Raw genomic sequence first — 22,109 nt, forward strand, 5'->3', positions numbered from 1 at the left:
CCTGTGGGCTCGGACCCACCCAGGGGCGGACACAGGGCTTGGAGCCCTGGCGTGGGGAGGGGCGGAGGGGTCAGCTGCTGTCTCTTCTGTTAATCTCGGGTGTGGACAGACCCTTTGAAGAGCACCCGATCCCCGCTCCGCTTTACCGCCAAGAATTAGGGATGCGCAGGACGGGTTAGAATGACCACTTATAAACAGCAACAGTGTAGGGGTAGTTTTTCTTTTTTCTGGAACATGTGCCAATGGAAAAACATGTGCTGATCATGTTAAATCTCTTGCCTGGTGCTTCGGCTTCTTTCTTCCAGGCTTGAGAGTGGTTGTGATCACCAGGTTACACCTTCTTACTTCCTAGGATCCTTCTGAACTAGGCATGCACCTTCAGCTGGGGTAAGTTGAGGTGGTGTCAGTTCACTTTCCACCCTGGATAAACTTCTTTGCAGTCTTAGCAATGGGATCGATAAAGCAGGAAGGTCCTTCCTCCCCACCGCCTTCCTTCCTCCCCTCCCCCGATTAAGCTACACTGTTCATTCATTGTTTTCTAAATGCTCTGGTGGTGGGGAGAGAGACTAAGTTGAATATAAGGAGAAGTAAAGTGTTACTCAAGCATACAGTGTGAAGTGGGGGTGAGCGTTGCTGGGGCGGGAAAGTTTCTCTTGTCTTGTTGTTCAGTTGCTCATTCGTGTCTGACTCTTTGCAACCCCATGGACTGCAGCACGCTAGACCTCCCTGTCCTTCGCCATCTCCCGGAGCTTGCTCAAACTCATGTCCACTGAGTCAGTGATGTTATCTAAGCATCTTATCCCCTGTCATTCTCTTCTCCTCCTGCCTTCAATCTTTCCCAGCATCAGGGTCTTTTCCAAGGAGTTGGCTCTTTGCCTCAGGTGGCCAACATATTTGAATATCAGCATCAGTCCTTCCATTGAATATTCAGGGTTGATTTTCTTTAGGATTGACTGGTTTGATCTTCTCTTATCTGGTGCTTCCTAACTCTGGCCCCATCTAAGAATCACCTTGTAGCTTGTATAAACATTTATATTCAGGATGTGAGATTCTGATTTAAATTCACCTGGGATGGGACCCTTGCTGTTGGAAAATTTCAGTTTCTTCAGGTGATTTTAGTGTGTGGTCAAGCAAGAGATTTGCTTCTCTAAACCAATTTTCCTAAAAAACATCTGGGGTGCTGAGCACAGTTGCATTATCATGGGACTTCCTTTGAACAACCACAAGCCTCAGTGAAGTGGCCTGGAGGCTGCCGCCTATGGGATGGCTTAGAAGTCAATGCCCCAGCCCAAGTTTAGACAGGTAAGTGTACATATCTTGAGACCAGGTGGGCAAGATCAAAAAGGCAAGTTCAGAGAGCAACCAAAAATCCCCAGGCTGAAGATGACAGAGTCTGGGCCCAATGCAGGAACGTGAGCTAAAGGTTCAATGCCAAGAGAAGAGACTGGGTCAGATTATCCCCAGCCCAGGGAGACAGTGCAGGGTTAAAGCTGGATTCTGTCCAAGTCAGAAACTGTGAACGTCCCGTGTCCTGGGCTGGAACCAAGTCAGTGGGTGCGAACTCACCTGGGCTGTTCATGTCCAGGTTAGGAATTCCAGGAAGCCAGGAAGCTCTTGAAAGGAGGGAGAGGAAAATAAAGTGTCCAGAGGAGATTGTCTGGTTTCCGTCATGCTCAATGCCAGTTCTGTTACTCTTTTCATAGAACTGACCAGTTTTTCTTTTTAAAAAAATATTTATTGATGTGACTGCATTTGGTCTTGGTTGCAGCATGCAGGATCTTCGTTGCGGTGCATGGGCTTGGTTCCCCCTCAGCTTGTGGAATCTTAGTTCTCCGACCAGGGATCAAACCCACATCCTTTGCATTGCAAGGTGGATTCCTAAGCACTGGACCAGCAGGGAAATTTCTGACCAAGTTTTATTTTTTTAATTAGTTAATTAAATTTTTGGGTTGCACTGGGTCTCCATTGCTGCACTCGGGTTTTCTCTACTTGCAGAGTCAGGGCTACTCTCTAATTTTGGTGTGGGGGCTTCTCATTGCAGGGACTTCTCTTGTTGCTGAGCACAGGCTCTAGGGCTTGTGGGCTTCAGTAGCTGCAGCACGTGGGTTTAGTTGCCCCGTGGCATATGAGATCTTCCCCCAACCAGGGATTGAACCTGTATCTCCCACATTGCAAGGCAGATTCTTAGCCACTGTACCACCAGGGAAGCCTGACCAGGTATTTCTGATGCATGAATACAGCTAAGATGATGGGATCCATCATAACACTCACTGAAAACACTACATTCCTCCCCCAGTATCCTTGGGGGATTCCTCCCAGGATGGCTGGGGATACCAAAATCCATGGATGTGAAAGTTCCTTATTTTTTTCTTTTTCTGTTTTTTTTTTTTTTTCTGCTTTTTAGTTCTTAAATTATAGTTGATCTACAATATTAGTTTCAGGTGCACCACATAGTGCTTCAATGTCTTTAAAGATTATACTCAATTTAAAGTTATTATAGGATAATGGCTATATTCCCTGTGGCTCAAGCCCCTTGTGCAAATAACATATGCACGTTCCCCCCACCCCCGTATACTTTAAATCATCTCTAGATTGCTTATGATACATAATACAATGTAAATGCTATGTAAAAAGCTGCTGGAACATGGAAATTTTGTGTGTGTGTTTTGGAACTTTCTGGAATTTCCTTTTCCAAATATTTGCCATCTGCAGTTGATAGAATTCATGAGTACAGAACCTGCAGATATGGAGGGCTAATGGTACTCTCTAAACTTTAATAGCACAAATGAATTATCTGGGGAATCTTGTTAAAACAGTGACTCTAATTCAGTAGGTCTACTGAGGCTATGAAATGAAAAAGCTATGGTTTTTCCAGTAGTCATGTATGGATATGAGAGTTGGACCATAAAGAAAGCTGAGCACCAAAGAACTTATGTTTTGAACTGTGGGGTTGGAGAAGACTCTTGAGAGTCCCTTGGACTATAAGGAGATCAAACCAGTCAATCCTAAAGGAAATCAGTCCTAAATGTTCATTGGAAGGACTGATGCTGAAGCTGAATCTCCAATCCTTTGGCCACCTGATGCAAAGAACTGACTCATTGGAAAAGACCCTGGTGCTGAGAAAGACTGAAGGCAGGAGAAAAAGGGGATGACAGAGGATGAGATGGTTGGATGGCATCACTGACTCAATGGACATGAGTTTGAACAAGCTCCGAGAATTGGTGATGGACAGGGAAGCCTGGCGTGCTGCAGTCCATGGGGTTGCAAAGAGCTGAACACAGCTGAGCGACTGAACTGACTGAATTTAGTAGGTCTGGGGTGGTGGGGTGGGGGTGTGGGCTAAGACTCTACATTGCTAACAGTTTCCAAGTGATGCTGATCTGAAGACCACTCTTGGACAACACAAGCCTGGAGGACAGGGATGTCTGCTCAAATGCATTAAAGAACACCCGGCAGTGTGCAGTTTGGTTATCCTGCCTGTGGAGGCTGACATCGGATTTTCCCCTTCCTCAGATCTCTTGAGAGAGTCTGTGGTTTTCCCAGGATCCACTTTCTTAAGGAAAGTGACTTTCTGCTGATGTAAGTACGAGGAGAGCATCACATCACAAACAATGAAAGGATAGCATCATGCTGTAAACAAAGTCTGCTTGACATCACCCCCCTCCCTCCCCACACCTGTGCCTCACAGCAGACCAAGAGTCTACAGACTAAGGCAGACTTGCGTTGACCCAGTGAAGCAAGAACCATCAATAAGTAACCTGTTACCTGGGAATGGAGCAACAATTCTTTCATAAATGAATGTCAATGAGGTATAATTTTCTGCTGTAGCAGAATTTCACCACCTGACAGTATTCTTAATATACTTTAATTAAGAGGTTAATCTGTTGTAGAAATTGCTTTTCTCTGAAGCCACCTGAAATCAATTTAAACTCAATTACAAGTGGTTAGCTATTGTTTATGTGGTTAAAGATTAGAGAATACATTTTTGCTTGTCAGGAGCCATCCGAGCAAATTTTGAATGTCACGATCAGAAGAGAAGCTGAATAGCTGAGTGCTTCTTAATGGCCATGGAGAAACCATTAGAAAACGTAATCAGTCATATTTGATGACTTGACCTTGGGACTCTTCTTGAAAAGGGTCTAATCATGTCTGTCCCATAAGTGCCACCATGATGGCTCTGCTGAAATTAATTGATCATTACGTGCTTTCTGAGAGCCTAATATACCCTATTTGATGGAATATAAATTGCAAGAATAATCTGTAAATTATATAACAAGCTTCAGAATACATTTGCCCTCTGTCTTTTTAGCATAGATTAAATCTGACAGCTAGTTTCAAAATGATCAAAATCGTTTAACTCCTCCAATAAGTTTGGAATGCTTAAATTTTACAAAGAAAAAAAAAAACCTATCACGTGACATGTGCCCAGTCTAGAAATGTGAATCGCAATCCATTTTTCCATTAATAAAACATAGAGATTAAAAGAGGTCTGAGAAGGTTTTCTGGGGCTTGAATGCATTATTTTATTCAATTACTTAGTAAAGGGCTTAGCTGTTATTAAAAATTTGGATACGTGTCAGAGACAAGGAAACTGTTTTGAATCATCTTCACTTTCAAGCTAAGTATATGAAAGAATTACACGTCTCTAATTGGCCAGGCAGTTAGCTAATGTGATGATACCCCATAGTTTGGCTGAGCCATCTACAATGACAGCTCCCTCCGCTGATTATTGGTAGGTTAAAAGTTTCTTGTCATCCTTTCAGGTGTCAAAATGATTAATCCAATTACCTCCTCTGTTTCTGTGTATTCTCCTCGGATCAAGACATTCTGCTCTTATCGTATACACAATCCACGACATTTTGGTTAAAGTTGCAAGAAGGCTTCCTCTAGAACTCTTCCCCTACTCCAGAGAATTATTAAAAGAGTTTTCCTTTGAGCCGGCACTTTCATATTTGAAGTAAACATTCCAGGATTTTCTTTCATACATGGTGAATAGTTAACTATTGAGCAGAAGTCCATTGTTTCTGCATAATTGGCATCATGAGAGACGATCACGTTTTTGGAGACTGAAAAAAAAAGTGGGATCAGGTGGGCACAGTAGTGTTTTGTATAAGAGACGGAGGCAGCTTCCTAGATGCCAGGATGGTGGAAGGTTTTCTGGGAACCGGGCCTTTGAAAGCTAACATCTCCTGGGAGTTGAGTCAGGGGTGAAGTTCAGCCATAGGACCATACTTATTACATTAGGGCTCTTTGCCAGATCCTAGCTCTGTCCTTTAATAGTTGTGAGCCTTTGGGCAGACTTCTTAGCTTCTTGAGGCCTCGGTTCTCCCAACTGTAAAATGGAGATAATCATGAAGGTGAACGGCAGTAGAGTGGATAAAATGCCTGGTAGACTGTCACACGTGTACACTTAGCAAGCTCTTCATCATAACTAAGCAAAGCATACAATGCCTTTGCTGTCTCTCTTTTCTAAGTCCTAATCAGGGGTGCAGGATTTGAGAAAGATGGTTTTTCCTGGCTGGTGAAATTTTTGATATGAAAAGTCTCACCAAGTTACGGAAAGGAAGCGGTCTTTGATTTTTCATTTCAGAGATATCCTTTACGATGACTCTTTCCAGAGTGAGGATGAGAGGTGGGGGAGAGGAAAGATTTTCAAGACAATCTGTTCGGGGAGTAGGGGTCTGAGCTGTCATCTCAGTTCAGCTGTGAACCAGCTGTGTGAGGCTGAGAGTTGGGGTCCCTCCTTCTTTGGGCTCAGTTTATTTGTATAAAATGACAGGGTTGACCAGATGTCTGTTAAGGTTGCTTAGCGCATTGAGACTCCATGGTCTTGTGCTGCTGGCTATTTCTATAAGACCTTTCCTGCTTCCCACCCAGAAAATGGTTGGAGGGTGGGCATGGATAGTGCAGTCTGGAGAGTGCAGTGACTGCTAGGCTTTCAACCTCCTGACCCCGCTGCTCGTGGCACAGAGGGTCCCACGTGGGTGGCCACATGTGGGTGGCCATTCACTAAGGAAAGGTCACACAGCCTTTAAACCTCATGTCTCCTTTTGAGAAACATAAAACAAAAATTCTCCACTTCCTCAATTCCAATAAGTTTCATACACTTTATGATTTTAGGGGGTGCCTGCTCTGCTTTCCCTGTCTCACCCTTCTTCAAATGAAAAGAGGTCTTAAAAGAGCAACCTGAGGGCCACATTCAGCCCATGGATGATGTGATTCCACCCCCTCCCCCCAAAGAATTTCCACCACTGGAGTTAACTACTAGCATTTAAAAATTGGAAGATTTCATGTAAAACTCAGATTTCTGGCTTCTTTTGAAAAAATAACAAAGAAGAAACTATCACCAGAACGTCCCCCAGAAGGATGGCCTGGTTCTTACATCAGTGGGTGAAGAATCTGGCCAAGACATGAAAAGGGCAACACCCAGACTCTGTCCTCTTGAACTTCTTTAAACTGGCAGAAGATCATCATGTTGACCAGTCACCCCGAGGCCCTTGTTGCAAAGGAGCCTGTGGAGGTAACCTCACTCCTGCCCGCTGGCTGGCTTCACTCCTTCAAGCTGCCCACCAGACCTCCTAAGCACATGTGTGTGCCCTTCTTGTGGGTTCATACATGAAGTCTAACCTCTCAGAGTTCCAGTTCCTTAAGATTCAATACTCACAGGGCTTTCCTGGTGGCTCAGTGGTGAAGAATCCTTCCCAGCTGGGACTAGTGGTAAAGAATCCTCCTGCCAATACAGGATACACAGGTTTGATCCTGGGACTAGTGGTAAAGAATCCTCCTGCCAATGCAGGATACACAGGTTCGACCCCAGGGTGGGGACAATCCCCTGGAGAAGGAAATGGCAACCCGCTCCAGTATTCTTGCCTGGAAAATTCCATGGGATACATGTACGCATATGGCTGAGTCCCTTTGCTATTCACCTGAAACTTTCACAACATTGTAATCGGCTATACCCAATACAAAATAAAAAGTTACCAAAAAAAAAAAAAAAAAAGCGCACTGTCCCTGGGAATGATTTTCCTCAGAGGCTAAGTCATCTTCCAGCTCTGAATTTCTATGATTCTGTTTTCCTTTGCTGTCCCACAAGAGCTGTGCCTTTTGGCCACATGTGAGGACTCATCCTTAGTGTAAACCCACATGTGACTTCCCATGACACACCACGGTGTGTTTGCCAGTCAGACCACAGGTGAGTCCTGTTGAAAACAATCCTGAAAAAATCTGACCCAAGAGCAGGTTTGTATTAGAACCTAAGCTTCACAAAATTCGAGCTAGTGAGGACCACACCAGCAGGGGCTCATGTCAACCCATGGCATTGAGCGCAATGTGCGGGTCAATGACTGACCTCAGATTGAGTCAAAGGCCATGAAATCAATATCTACAGAGTAACCTTTGTCCAATATTCAGCATTACCTTGAATCGAGTCCTTCACTTGAGAACTCATTGACTGAAGTAAATGTAGGAGCAGGTGCTGGCGGAATACACGTGCAGACAAAAGGAAATTCCAACTGAGAAGATAATCTCCATTGATTTAGTCACACAATGAAGGGTTTCACTCCCGTGCAAAATACTTTAACAGGCGAAGGTTCTCTGCTCTGTACTCTAAAAATTCTAACTCCATTTCCCTAGAAATAGCATGCAGACTATGTCACATTCAGTTCCTTCTGTCAGCTGAACTGTCTGACATGGAATTTGGGGGCTGATTCATTTTGTCTAAAAAGGAAAAAAAATAGGTCATTTGCTTTTTCTCTCCATAATTCTTTTGTTCATTCATTGGGTACTTCAGCCAAATCCTATTGAAGGAATGAAGTGTGCCTTACACAGCGTGCAGATATGGTGTGAGGTTAGCATTCTCCAGTAAAGCTGTCCAAATATTTTTATAAACTAGTTAAAAATACAAATTCTGCCATCCTCCGGCAACCATCATATCTGTATCTTGTCCTCTGACCTTTTGTATGTGTATTTCCCAGGTGGCTCCGTGGTAAAGAATCTGCCTGCCAATGCAGGAAATGCAGGTTCAATCCCTAGATCGAGAAGATCGCCTGAAGAGGGAAATAGCAACCTACTCCAGTATTCTTGCCTGGAGAATCCCATGCACAGAGGAGCCTGGTGGGCTACAGTCCATGGGGTTGCAAATAGTCAGACACGACTTACCAACTAAACAACAATAAAAAAGTGAATACACAAATTTTTCATTTATCTTTTTAACTCTATGCATTTGCTACATAGACTTCATTTTTAACGAGTAGAGAGGAATCAATCAAATGATATATATGCCATTGTGGCAGATTGCAAAACCGTCTCTAATTCTTTTGGGGGTGGAATGGGGCAGGGAGAGAGTCACATGTTGGACAGCATGTGAAATCTTAGTTCCACGACCAGGGATTGAACCTATGCCCCCTGCCTTGGAAGTAAGGAGTCTTAGCCACTGGACCCCCAGCGAAGTCTGCATCCCTCTCTGTTTCTGTCTCCTTTGCAATGTGACTTTATAGCCTCTCCCATCAGGGAATACAGTTGCTTTTCTAACCCTCGGAATATGGGCTGGCCTTGTGACTTGCTCTGACCACCCAAATGTAGCAGTAGCAAGTGGTGGCGTGCTGATTCCAAGCCGATGCCTCGAGAGGCCTTCAGTACTTCCTGCTTGCCTTCTTGGAACACTGCTGTAGACTATTATCATGAGAAAAAAACCTCTAGCTAGCCTACTAGAGTCTAAGAAACCACGTGGCATGGGGGCTGGTCACCCCAGCCATCACAGCGACCCCTATCCAGACCAATCAGCTCCTGGTTATATGTCATCTAAAATCATGGACAGATAATTCAAGTACTAATAAAAGCAATGGTAATTTTTGTTTGCTAACATTCATTGAAATCTTGTTATAGGTGATCAATTAATCTGCGTCCTTCCTTCTTTTTAGACTTAATTGTCTCTTCATTTACTAATACCCTTAACTAACATTTACCAAATGCCCTTAGATAGGTATTTGATAAGATTCACTCATTCATTGATACGTCTGTGAGCTGGGCATGATCCATATTTGAGGATACAACAGTGACTATAAAAAGATGCTATTCTTGGGGGCTTCCCTGGCAGTTCAGTGGTTAGAACTCCATGCTTCCACTGCAGAGGGCCTGGGTTCCATCTCTGGTGAGGGAACTAAGATTCCCACAAGCTGTTTGGTGCAGGCAAAAAGAAGAACATTTCCTGTTCTTAAAAAATTTACATTCTAGTGGAATAGGGGACATGCAATAGACAAATTGATGGCATGTCAGTTGGTAATAAGTGTCATAAGAAAATAAAAAGCAGGGAAGAGAGATAGTGACAGAAGCAAAGTAGAACGAATAAAGAATGTTTTGTGAAGGTGATCCAATAGAGAATAAATCTAAATTTTTGTTTTGAAGTCTTGAAATTGTTCGCTGTTTTGTTTTTTCTTTAGGATAAATTCAGATAATCTCAATCTCTTTAGGGCAACAGTTGTAACTTGCTGAAAGGCCCTCTACATTGCGTTTGTACACCTTTAGAGAAGGTCCCTTGGAAAAGGAAAATTATCTTAACCAGCAGGAGCATCTGACCCTGGAGGTCACCTTGTCCTTTACTTGTCAAACACCGTTTGTAGCCAGTCTGACGTCAATCAGCAAGGGTTGACATATGATTCATCCGAGCTCGTACCATTGTTGGTTCCTGTTATTGTTTTTCCCCTCACATTGTAGTTAATCATTTGTTTGAGTTCGGTTAAACACTCACGTGCTTTATTCGGCCTTTTCCTACAGTTTCATCTGGGCCAAACCCTTGGTGAAAGTGTGCATTTGAGTCAGGTCTCTATTAATGATCTAAGGCCTTCTCTCCTGTTCCCAAGGGGCCAGCACACTAAGGGATGAGAAGCTAGAAGAAATGAATCCGGTTTGTAAGCCAAAATCACAAATATCCTTAAGTTGGAGAACAGAATGCGTTTTTCTTGCTATGAGCCAACTTCAGAGAATCTCGAAGGTTCTCTTTTTGCCTCTGAAGTTACTGTCAAGTCTTAAAATACTTCAATCCTGAGCCACTGACCTGAATCCACTACAAATAACCAGAGAAGGAAGGATGATGGGGATTTAAGGATAAACACAGGAAGGACAGAGACCAGACTCCACCAGGATTTCAAAAACCCAGATCTGCTTACAAAGTACGTTCTAACCCAAAGTTGCTGAGTTGAAAAGTCACCCCCTAAGATATGCAGACACAAAGGGAAGAGTTTAATAAAACTCTCCTCTTCCTAGCCAGGGGGAGGGAACCGCAAACAGCAGGAGGCTTTTTAGCAAGCTTTTCTTTCCTTCTTTCCTTCCTTTCTTCTCCTCCCCACTGCTTTCCCTCCCTCCCTCCTTTCCCTTGCTCCATGCCTCTTTCTTTCTTTCCTTCCTTCCTTCTTTCTTCTCTTTCTGCCTAAAATATCCTTCTTCTTAGCTTGACAGCATACAGGACAGACCCTCTGGCCCTGACTTGCACCTTCTGGATTGAGAAGCCACCTTTTTCCTACCCACTTGTCAGAAGGCTCTTTGCCCTCAAACCCAAAAAGAGGTAGATCTCCTTACCATCCACAATCTATTTCTGATCAGGCTCCAAATGAAACTTCAGACTAGCTTCGAGTCTTTCAAAGTCAGGCCACGCCACTAAGTCTGGGCCCTGCTTGCAGAAACGACTAATGATTTGTTGGTAATCTTCCCAAATTCAAGGAGCCTGCAAACTCTTTAAACGGGGCTTTGGAAATGAAAAAGAAGTTTCCCTTCTTAGTTCATCTCCTCACCATCTGGCTAAATGTTATCATCCTTATTGCACTATGATTAATTTTTTTATGCCATAGATTTCTGCTAATTAATTGCAATGACCAAGAACAGGAAATTTCAGCAGGACCAGATCATGTTTACCCGGAATGGCCAAGTTGGAGAACGGTTCTTTAAGAGGCGTTCCTTGGGATTGACAAATTTCAAAAGCCGAGTGGAGTCTCTGAGATCAACCAGCTCAAGTAGTTCACTGATAGATGAGGAAACCTGTGAGAGTTAGCCCAGCTCATTAGCAGCTGGTGCATTGGTGCACGCACGCTTAGTCATATCCAATTCTGCGACACAATGGACGGTAGCCCCCCAGGCTCCTCTGTCCATGAGATTTCCCAGGTAAGAATACTGGAGTAGGCTGCCATTTCCTCCTCTAAGGGAATCTTCCTGACCCAGAAATCAAAATCTGAGTCTCCTGCATTGGCAGGAAGATTCTTTACCACCGAGCTCCATTTACAGTGAGCCAGGAAGCCCCATCAGTAATACAGCAAGGACAAAAATCCTAATATCCACATCTCTGGTCCAGGGATGTTGGTACCAGGCTCTGCTGCCTCAAGAACTAGTTCAAACCAGAAGCAGCCACTCTTCTCCGTTTGGGTGGAATCATTAGCTCCAGGATGGAATTTGGTCAAATGTCTCATTGCATCATCACATGGCTTTGAAACTCCAAGTTCTCTGGACATAGAGTTCTTGTCTAAGTGATGTGAACCAGTAAGTTTTCTGGAAAAAAATCAGTCCAAATACTTGGCTGGTGTCTTGGAGAGGAAAAAAAAAAAAGAAGAAGAAAATTGAGTGATTAAGTTTTACAAACTGAATTTAAAATACCTATGTTTGCATCCTGTGGACACTTCTACTGGGTCTAGACCAAGTTATTCAAAGCTGGGGTTGGGTCGTAGAATTGTATGGAAATTGTGTGGTAGCTCTTACACGGCAGCCAGTAACCTATCAGCCCTTGATTGTTGTCCAGGGTGACAGGGACGCTCCAGGTTTTAGTCTAGTGGTTATTAAACTGTCAGGCTATGTTTCGCTTCTGAACTGCAGAATTGCTTTTTTTTTTTTCCCCCAAATAAAATAGTTTTGTGTAATCTCTACACATAAAATAGATAAGGGTGACATTTTATGTTTAAAATTATAAATTTTCCCCCGCTAAAAATAATAAATGGGAAAAATAAAATTGTCTGATTGAATGAACATTTGAACTTGTGAGCTAGAAGAATCAGTTTTAGACTTAGTGCCTCATCAACATGTAATCTGTCTCTGTATGTGGGTTTACTGGCACTGTCACTTATTCACCTGGGATATCAACTATTCCACACAAGGTCCGGCTCATGGGAAATATGAATACATCAATGACTCTTAGCTTGTGTTGCCTCAGAAAGGCAGGAGCTACATTTTAATTCATCATTTAACCACCCTTCCCTGAAATGACCGTGACTTCCACAAAGTACGGATCTGAGAAATGTTGGTTGGATTAGGAGGTAATGAGTTAGTATTTGAGGAGGTTGAGTAACACTGGCCCACAGGAGAGCTCAGCGCATGCAGTGGAGGGCTATGGCCAAGTCGGTGAGTTCAATGAGATGTTCTACCCACAAGGTAATGGATGAATTAGAAGCAAATGTGTTAACCTGCTTTGGCTTCCCAGGTAGCTCAGTGGTAAAGAATCTGCCTGCCCAAGCGGGAGACCCAGGTTTGATCCCTGGGTTGAGGAGATCCTCTGGAGGAGGAAATGGCAACCCACTGCAGTGTTCTTGCCTGGAGAATCCCACGGACAGAGAAGCCTGGTGGGCTCCAGTCTATGGAGTCATGAAAGAGTCAGACATGCCTAAGCACACATGCATGCACGTGTCAGCCTGCTTCATACAGATTCTTCCTCCTCATGGAAGATTTAATTTATGGCATTCTATGGTCCTTGTTGTCACTGGGGCAGGGACATTTTTCAGCTCCTCCTCTAGTCTTATAGATCTTATCTCCTCTGTGGCCCCATTGGTCTCTTCAGATCAGCACCTTGATTTGGGTCTTCATCATCTTTCACCTGGTCTATGGCTGTAACACTCCAACGAATACAAGTATACTTGTCTCAAGAATCTACCTCTGCCAGTTCATGCTGTGCTTTGTTAGAAAGTTTACTTTCTAAAGCCCAGATCTAGTCAATGAGCTCACCTAAGCAAAGCCTTCAGTGGCTCCCTAGTGTCTGTCGTTAGTTTCAAACTCCTTTGCAGGGAGGTGTTCAACATCAGGCGTTTCCTTTATTGTCACTGCCCCACCTTATGTGACCCTTAACTTACCTCCATGATGGAGATCGTGCTCTCTGGGGCTTCTGCTCCTTTGCTTGTGTTATTTTCATCCAAAATGATCTGTCCTGGGATACTGCTTAGCTTAGCGTCCATGTCTCTCAAAGTCTGCCCTCTCCTACTCCACAGCAAAGATTCGGGCATTCAGATATGTGAGAAACACCCTGGAACTTATTAAAATGCATGTTTCTGAGCCTTACCTTAGAGAACTCTGCATTTTTAGACCAGCATTCTGGCTGATTTTGATATAGCAGGTTCACTGCCTGCACTTTGAGAAGTATCTTAAATGTGTGCATCAACAATTCTGCACGTCTTCATTCATTCATGTATTCAGTCACAAACATGGGTATTTCTTCCACAGCAGAGCTTTTTTAAAAAAATTTATTTTATTGAAGTATAGTTGATTTACAATGTTGTGCTAATTTCTACTGTAAAGCAAAGTGATTCAGTTATACACACACACACACACACACACACACAGATTCTTTTATAAAATTTTTAACAATTTAATTGTTTTTGGCTGTGCTGGGTCTTCGTTGTTGCACGGGCTTTTCTCTAGTTGCAGCAAGTGGGGGCTACTCTCCAGCTGCAGTCAGCCGGCTTCTCGTTGCAGTGGCTTCTCTTGTTGCAGAGCACGGGCTCTAAAGTGTGCGGGCTTAGTAGTTGTGGATCCCAGGCTCTAGAGCACACGCTCAGTAGCCGTGGTGCACAGGCTTGGTTGCTGTGTGGCTTGTGGGATCTTCCCAGGCTAGGGATAGAACCCAAGTCTCCTGCACTGGCCGGTACATTCTTTACCACGGAGCCACCAGGAAAGCCCCATATATATACATTCTTTTTCATGCTCTTTGCCATTATGGTTCGGAGAAGGCAATGGCAACCCACTCCAGTGCTCTTGCCTGGAGAATCCCAGGGACGGGGGAGCCTGGTGGGCTGCCGTCTATGGGGTCGAACAGAGTCGGACACGACTGAAGCGACTTAGCAGCAGCAGCAGCCATTATGGTTTACCACAGGATATTGAGTATAGTTCCCTCTGCTCTCAGTAGGACTTTGTTGTTTATTTATTCTATATGTAGTCTTTTGCATCTGCTAATTCCAAACTTCCAATCCATCTTTCCCCCACACCTCTCCTCCTTGGCAACCACAACCCTGTTCTCTATGTTATAGCAGAGATTTTATATCAAGAATTGCATAGGATAAGATCAATTAATTGAGAAGAATGAGTGACATTTCATGTTATTAGTTATAAACAACTGTCTTTAAAATCATCTAGGATTCATATATCTTTAAGGACAAAAAAATGCTCAAGTCTGCCCCATAGACTAACTGCTTGGAGAAGCTGTGTAATGTAATTGCGCCTCCATGAATGATAAGAAAGTATAAGAAACCTGCCCTTACGTGATAAGGGGAACAGAAGTGCCTCACTCAAGACAGATAGATGGATTTAGACAATCGGTTTTAATTTTTTAGGTTGCACTCTTATACATATATTTAAAATTCCAAAAGGAAAAAAAAATATAGCTTCAGAATTGCACATCTGAAAACTTGGCCTAAGGCTGTAATATGTTTTTTGATAACAAAATATTTATTAGGAACACAATGCTCAAAGAACAGAGAACAAATTGTATGGTTCATTGAGTCTACCATGTTCCAAACGGTAGACACAATGATGGCATTATTTACAGATTTATAGGACTTACTTCGGAGAAGGCAATGGCACCCCACTCCAGTACTCCTGCCTGGAAAATCCCATGGACGGAGGAGCCTGGTGGGCTGCAGTCCATGGGGTCGCTAGGAGTCGGACACGACTGAGCGACTTCACTTTCACTTTTCACTTTCATGCATTGGGGAAGGAAATGGCAACCCACTCCAGTGTTCTTGCCTGGAGAATCCCAGGGATGGGGGAGCCTGGTGGGCTGCCGTCTATGGGGTCGCACAGAGTCGGACACGACTGAAGCGACTTAGCAGCAGCAGCAGACTTACTTTCCTGGCTTCCAGGGGTTTATCAGGTTTAGTGACAAACCCTGATGTGAAAATCATATTTTCCCATATAAAATCATATATGGCCTTACAAATCTGAAAGTGAGATTATTCAAAATCCCTGGATGCCTGCTCCTCTTTGCACATGAATTTACAGTTTGATCCAGCCTGATCTGCCCATGGTCCCTAACGTTGCCCACACCTTCCTGCTGCCTCTCTTTAGCTCATGCAGTTTCCCATTCTTGGAATACCCTCCTTGCTATTGTTCTAACCACCTAAGCCTAACCTTTATCCAAGATCCAGTTAATGTTCTACTTCTTTGTGAAGTCAGCCTAAACCATCTCAGACCACAATGAACCTCAGAACACCTCTAGCCCTTATTGTTTAGCCACTAACCTGGCATTTAACAGATGCCAAGGCAGCATTACAAACCTTCTTACGTACAGACTCCATTTCCCCAATTACACTAGTGCACAGCCCACTGGAGGGCAGTGACCATGCCATATGTGTCCTTATGTCCACTAGAGGATCGGACCAGTGGTGGGAACTCCTCTAAGTTAAGATGTGAATGCGAATGTGGACATTGTCTTTATTCTTTCTGTATGTGTGTGTCAAATATTCTCTGTAGTTGACCCATTCTATTGTGTAGGCTTTGAACTCCACTCACGTTCTATGACTTTTAAAATTTCAATAACAGGTCTTGTTAAGTTCAAAGCTATCTCTTGGGATACTGCTGCTGCTGCTAAGTTGCTTCAGGCGTGTCCGACTCTGTGCGACCCCATAGACGGCAGCCCACCAGGCTCCCCCGTCCCTGGGATTCTCCAGGCAAGAACACTGGAGTGGCTTGCCATTTCCTTCTCCAATGCATGAAAGTGAAAAGTAAAAGTGAAGTTGCTCAGTCGTGTCTGACTCTCAGCAACCCCATGGACTACAGCCTACCAGGGTCCTCAATATGGTCCGTTTAAAATCAGGAGTCTCAAACTTATGACAGATTTTATTTTGTTGGGCTCCAAATTTATGGTGGACAGTGACCACAGCCACAAAATTAAAAGACTCTTACTCCTTGGAAGGAAAGCCATGACAAACCTAGACAGGATATTAAAAAGCAGAGATACCACTTTGCCACAGAGGTCCATATAGTCAAAGTTATGGTTTTTCCAGTAGTCATGTATGGATGTAAGGGATGGACCATAAAGAAGGTTGAGCGCTGAAAAATTGAAGCTTTCAAACTGTGGTGCTGGAGAACACTCAAGACTAGTCACTCCTAAAGGAAATCAACCAAATATTCATTGGAAGGACTGATGCTGAAACTGAAGCTCCAATACTTTGGCCACCTGATGCAAAGAGCCCACTCACTGGAAAAGACCCTGATGCTGGGAAAGACTGAGGGCAGGAGGAGAAGCAGACGACAAAGGATGAGATGGTTGGATGGCATCACTCATTCAATGGACATGAGTTTGAGCAAACTCTGGGAGATAGTGAAGGACAGGGAAGCCTGGTGTGTTACAATTCATGGAGTCACAAAGAGTCAGACATGACTTAGCAACTGAACAACAAACTTATATGCTTTCTGGGGCCAATCAAGTAACCTCATAGACTGTGCCCACCCAGGTCCATATTCTTGTCACAAGGGAATACAAGCTAAGCCTGTTCGTTAGAGCTGAGCATGTTCATGCCCCAAGGAGCTCCACTGGAGCTCTAAGGCCATCAGCAACCCATGGTCTTTGAACTCATTGCTAGGGCAGTTTGTTCTCTGGTTATGTGCCTCTTGCCACCCTCAACTAAACGCAAATGTCTGGACCCAAATGCAAAGACCCATCTCCAGGTCTACCCTAACCTCTGTTGACCTCTTTGCGCAGAGTCCCATTGATTCTCAATGATCAATAATGTCTCTCCCGGTAAGGCTTTTTGTTGGCCTGGAGTTTGGTGGCCAACAGTGCTCACCAACCTCTGACTCTCTGCTGCCCCCAACAGGCCTTTGAGCTCATTGCCTTTGCCATTTAGCATGGTTAACTTTGGCCTTCCTGGTGAGATAAAGAAGGTCTTACAGTCTTAGATGGATCATGTATTTTGTGTCAAGTGCTTCTGTGTGTTTGGTCATTACTTATTGTTCTGGTTGCGCATGGGTAGGTGCTTTCTTCTTAACTTACTTGCAGTTATTTTAGGTACATTCCGGTGGTTTTTTTCTTTCTATACCTAACATCTTTTTTGTGTGTTTTTCTAACATCTTTTTTGTGTGTTTTTCTTCCATTTAAAATAACAGTACCATGAAGTAGAACCCCAGGTGGCGCTAGTGGTGAAGAATCCACAGGCCAAAGCAGGAGACGTAAGAAACGTGGGTTCAATCCCTGGTTCGGGAAGATCCCCTGGAGGAGAGCATGGCAACTTACTGCAGTCTTCTTACCTGGAGAATCCCATGGACAGAGGAGCCTGGTGGGCACAGAAGTCAATTATCTGGATAAAGACAGTATGGTTTAACTGAAAACATGTGACATTTGGAGTAAGACAGATCTGTATTTTAATCCGGACTCTACCAATGACTGGCTCTATAAACTTGGGCAATATTTTTTCTGTTTTGTTCCTTTCTGAAAAGGGCATTATGTAATCATATGCAAGCAAAACTGACTCACAGATGGTGCTTAATACTTGGGTTTTTTCCCCCTTCTTCTTCAGGTATTTTCACTTTGAGTAAGGCAGTCGGTCGTCAGCTTTCTTGCTATAGAAATTAGCCATCACTGTGTGGGAGACATTTATCATCTACTTTTCCCCTCCCCTCCCTCTCCTTTGTTGTCTTCTGTCTGTGGTCGCTCAGATTCAGGAGAGAGAATACGTCTCGGGCAGACGTTTAGTCAGCAAGCCCGGCACTTTCTCCCACTGACTGAAGGCTCTTACTTGACTTGCATGCTCAGGAACCATCCTTTGACTGTGAGCAACAGCCCTATGAAATGTTGTTTAGTCGCTAAGTCATGTCTGACTCTTTTGTGACCCCAGGGACTATAGCCCGCCAGCCTCCTCTGTTCATGGGATTTCCCAGGCAAGTATCCTGGAGTGGGTTGCCATTTCCTTCTCCAGGGGAATCTTCCTGATCTGCGTCTCCTGCATTGACAGGTGAAATTCTTTACAGCTGAGCCACCAGGGAAACCCCATGAAATGTTAGTCATATCAAAATTAGGCAGACTGCTCTGTCCTGTTAAAACAAAACTGGATCTGGAAGGCTTCATTGGAAGAGTAGGTGTTAGTTTCTAAGCATAACAGGCAAATGTGGTACAGCCAGCAACACCAGTCCAGGGCAAGACCACATCTTTGTGACCACATATTGAATTTTCACTGTGAGACATTTTACATGTTATACCTTTGACTCATCAGAAGAGCCTTGTGTGTTTGACTCTCATCCCCATTTCATAGATGAGGCAACTGAGGCTCCGAGAAGTGGAAGTAACTTTCGTAAGATCATCTAACTAGTAAAGGCCAAAGCTGGCATTTGAACCAAAATCTGATTGGACACAAGACGCTGTGTTCCATGACAGTAAGTCCCCTGTATATGCACCTTCAGGCTGTGAACTTTCCAAGATGTGAGTGTGCCCCTGTGTGCCAGCTATCGTACCATTGCCATTTAGTTGCTCAGTTGTGTCCACCTCTTTTGCAACCCCGTGGACTGCAGCCCGTCAGGCTACTCTGGCCATGGGATTTCCCAAGCAAGAATACTGGAGTGGGTTGCCATTTCCTTCTCCAGGGGATCTTTCCTGACCTAGGGATTGAAGTCACATCTCCAGCATTGGCAGGCAGGTTCTTTACCACTGAACCACCAGGGAAGCCCTATTGTACTGCACTACTGTACTTTTCAAGGTACTGTACTATAAGATTAAGCATATTTATTTTTGTGTTTGTTTTTATATCTTATTTGTGTGAAAAGTATTATAAACCTATTGCACTACAGTACTATATAGCCGATTGTGTTAATTCGGTACCTAGGCTCACTTAGTTGGACTTACAAACAAGTTAGACTTATAGATGAGCTCTCAGAACAGAACTTGTTTATACGTGGAGAACTTACTGAATCTCTAAAAACAAGGGATTCTGAGAGTCAGCCAATGGGGAGCGCAGCTAGCAGGGATATAAGACTTCACTTGGCTCCACAGGGAGACGCAAGTTTCAGCACCTCATGGCTCTGTGGGGGCTCTTAAAGGCTGGGTTGAAGGCCAGTGTTAACTATATTACTGTACCATACTGATGCCAGATCATAGCCTTCTGTCGGTTGCTGATCCGGTGTTGAATGACAGGTTACATTTTTAAAGATTGCATCAGTAATTCATGCATTATTACTCCTGAATTAGTGCAGTGCTTCAAATCATCTTGTTGTACTTCAGCATAATTATCTATAATTAAAAATAAATTCCTGTAGGGTGAGAATATTAATTCCTATCCAAATCTCTTTATTTCAGTTGTACCTATCAACCATTACCCAGCTCTTACTCCAGGACTCCGAACACTTTTTGTGGAACAGACTTTGCTGTGTCCGGTGAGTTTATATTTCCTATACTACAGTATATTCATCTCTCTTTGGGGTCAGCATTTCCCCTGGTATTTTGTGTTAGTTGTTGTTTAGTCGCTAATTTGTGTCTGACTCTTTGCGACCCCATGTACTGCAGCAAGCCAGGCTCCTCTGTCCTTCACTATCTCCTAGAATTTGCTCAAATTTTGTGTTAGTAAATGTTCTTTTAAAAAAAAGGAAACCGTTCTTAAAGTCTTTATTGAATGTGTTGCCATATTGCTTCTGTTTCATGGTTTTTGGTTTTTTGACCATGAGGTATATGGGATCTCAGTTCCCTGACCAGGGATTGAATCCACACTCCCTGCATTGGAAGATGAAGTTCTAACCACTGGACCGCCAAGGAAGTCCCAGTAAATGTTCTTAAAGTTACTGGTTTTTCTTGGTTTGTGGTTTGATTCACTTGTATATTCTGAGGAAAGCTATGAAACATATTCAAGAACAAAAACACACAGGCACCTATGCACAGATTGTGCATGAAATTTTAGGAGAATCAAGGATCCCCTAGGACCTTCCTAAGCGGGGTCCCCAGGCCAGCAGCACCAGCATTGTTGAGAGCTTGTTGAAGAGGCAAATCCTTCGGCCCTCCTAATCAGAAACTCTGGGGCTGAGGACCAGTGATCTGGGCATTAATAAGCTTTCCAGATGATTCTGATGACCGAATGTTTAAGAACCGCAGCATGAGAGGATGCCATTCACATCCTGCAATAAATATCAGCTCTCCAAGAGCAGAAAGGGTAATGGATCCTTGCAAGCTCTGATCCAGTTACCTTTCCTGGGTGCTAACATCTGCTTCATGTTTCAGCCCAAGGATGCATTTGCTTACTGGCAGTAAGCAGGGGGCTGGCAACACCATCGCTGATCCTGCTGAGACACCTGCATTGGCAGGCAGGTTCTTTACCACTGAGCCACCAGGGAAGCCCCAAGTGTGATTAGGGAGAATACAGTTTGGTGCTTGGATTTTCAAGAAGTCAGCTTTTGGAGTCAGTCTCTAAGTTCTTCCATGCAGAAAATTTTACCTTTCATCAAGGTAAGCCGGTCATTGTGTATGCTTGCTGCTAAGTCACTTCAGTCGTGTCCGACTCTGTGCGACCCCATAGACAGCAGCCCACCAGGCTCTCCCGTCCCTGGGATTCTCCAGGCAAGAACACTGGAGTGGGTTGCCATTTCCTTCTCCAATGCATGAAAGTGAAAAGTGAAAGGGAAGTAGCTCAGTCGTGTCTGACTCTTAGCGACCCCATGGACTGCAGCCCACCAGGCTCCTCCGTCCATGGGATTTCCCAGGCAAGAATACTGGAGATACAGTACATTTCCTCCTCCAGGGGGTCTTTCCTGACCCAGGGATCAAACCCATGTCTCCTGCATTGGCAGGTGGGTTCTTTACCACTGAACCAACAGGACAGCCCACTGGGCAACTTACCAGATGCAGTTGAAGGCTAGAGTGACTTCTCTTAGCCCCACTCATGAACAGGAAACCAAGATCCTTTTCCACAGAGAGTGCACTGCCTCCCTACATTGCAGGACAGCTTACTCCCTGAAAAAGAAAGGAAAACAAAGCTAAACAAGAAAAGAAGTTATTTAACTGAATATTTGAATGGGTCCCCAAACTGCTAGGTGCTATTTTCAGGAATCTGAAGATATTAATACAAGTCCCATGACTCTGCTTCTCCCTCCAGCTGACACCCCATCTCTCTTCTCTGCTGAACAGCTGTTTCTCCTTCTTCAGCCCCATCGGTCCATTGAAATGGTTTTAGCCACGATGACCTGTGGTGGCCCTAGCTCTCTCTCTAGGAGTCTGTGATTCTCTCAGTGGTAGCTGACTTAACTTACTTCTCAGCGGTAGGTAGAGCTGTGGATCACTCCCCACCTTTTTAAGCTCTTCCTTTCTTTTATCAAAGCACCTCTTTTTTGTAACTATTTAAAAAGATGTTGCTGTTTCTTGGATGCTAGCCTGCCTTAAAGTCTTGTTAGTCACCATGTTTCCTTTGTGTGAATTTCCCAAATGGTTGTGGAGGAGAGAGGGGGCATTATTCTGTACCTGCATGACTGGCACATTCCCATCGTTCACGACTCCACCCAAATTGGTCCCTTGTAGTTCTTCCAGGTGCCCTTCTCTTGTCCACCTTGGCGTCTTTACACACTCCACTCCTCTACCTACAGGGCTCCCTTTCCGTCTTTGCCTTCAGATTTCAGCACAAATACCTCTCTTCTGGGAGCCTTTTCTGACCATCTGATCACTGATCACCTCCATGCTGGGTGAGTTGGTTTTATTATTGTTCTCCCAGGACCAGGTGCTTTTCCTTCAAAGCACTTATTCAAGTTTCTAAATGTATATCTATTTCTGGTGATCAGATGAATACTTACCTTCCCATAGATGGTAAGCTCCAGAAGAGCAGGGACCTGGTCTTCTCAAAAAGCTTTTGGCTAAATAAATCACTTTATCTCATTGAATTTGTAAAACAATGCATAGAGCTTTGACC

At 44.0% G+C, this 22,109-nt stretch overlaps 2 long non-coding RNA genes across 5 annotated transcripts in view; one reads left to right on the plus strand and one right to left on the minus strand.

Annotated features, from left to right (window-relative positions):
- The window catches only part of LOC133258286 (uncharacterized), a 388,335-nt gene that overhangs the window by 353,353 nt on the left and 12,873 nt on the right, over positions 1 to 22,109 (plus strand). For all 4 annotated transcript variants that reach the window (XR_009739909.1, XR_009739910.1, XR_009739908.1 and 1 more), the window contains one exon: positions 19,523 to 19,599. This is a non-coding gene — a long non-coding RNA (uncharacterized LOC133258286). The remainder of the gene's footprint in view (positions 1 to 19,522; positions 19,600 to 22,109) is intronic.
- Positions 4,495 to 7,958, minus strand: LOC133258288 (uncharacterized). The gene is made up of 3 exons (XR_009739911.1): positions 7,417 to 7,958; positions 6,665 to 6,730; positions 4,495 to 5,332 (listed from the first exon to the last, which is right to left on the minus strand). It is a non-coding gene; the product is annotated as an uncharacterized LOC133258288 (long non-coding RNA).

This window comes from Bos javanicus, chromosome 12, assembly GCF_032452875.1.
Source record: "Bos javanicus breed banteng chromosome 12, ARS-OSU_banteng_1.0, whole genome shotgun sequence".
NCBI lineage: Eukaryota > Metazoa > Chordata > Mammalia > Artiodactyla > Bovidae > Bos > Bos javanicus.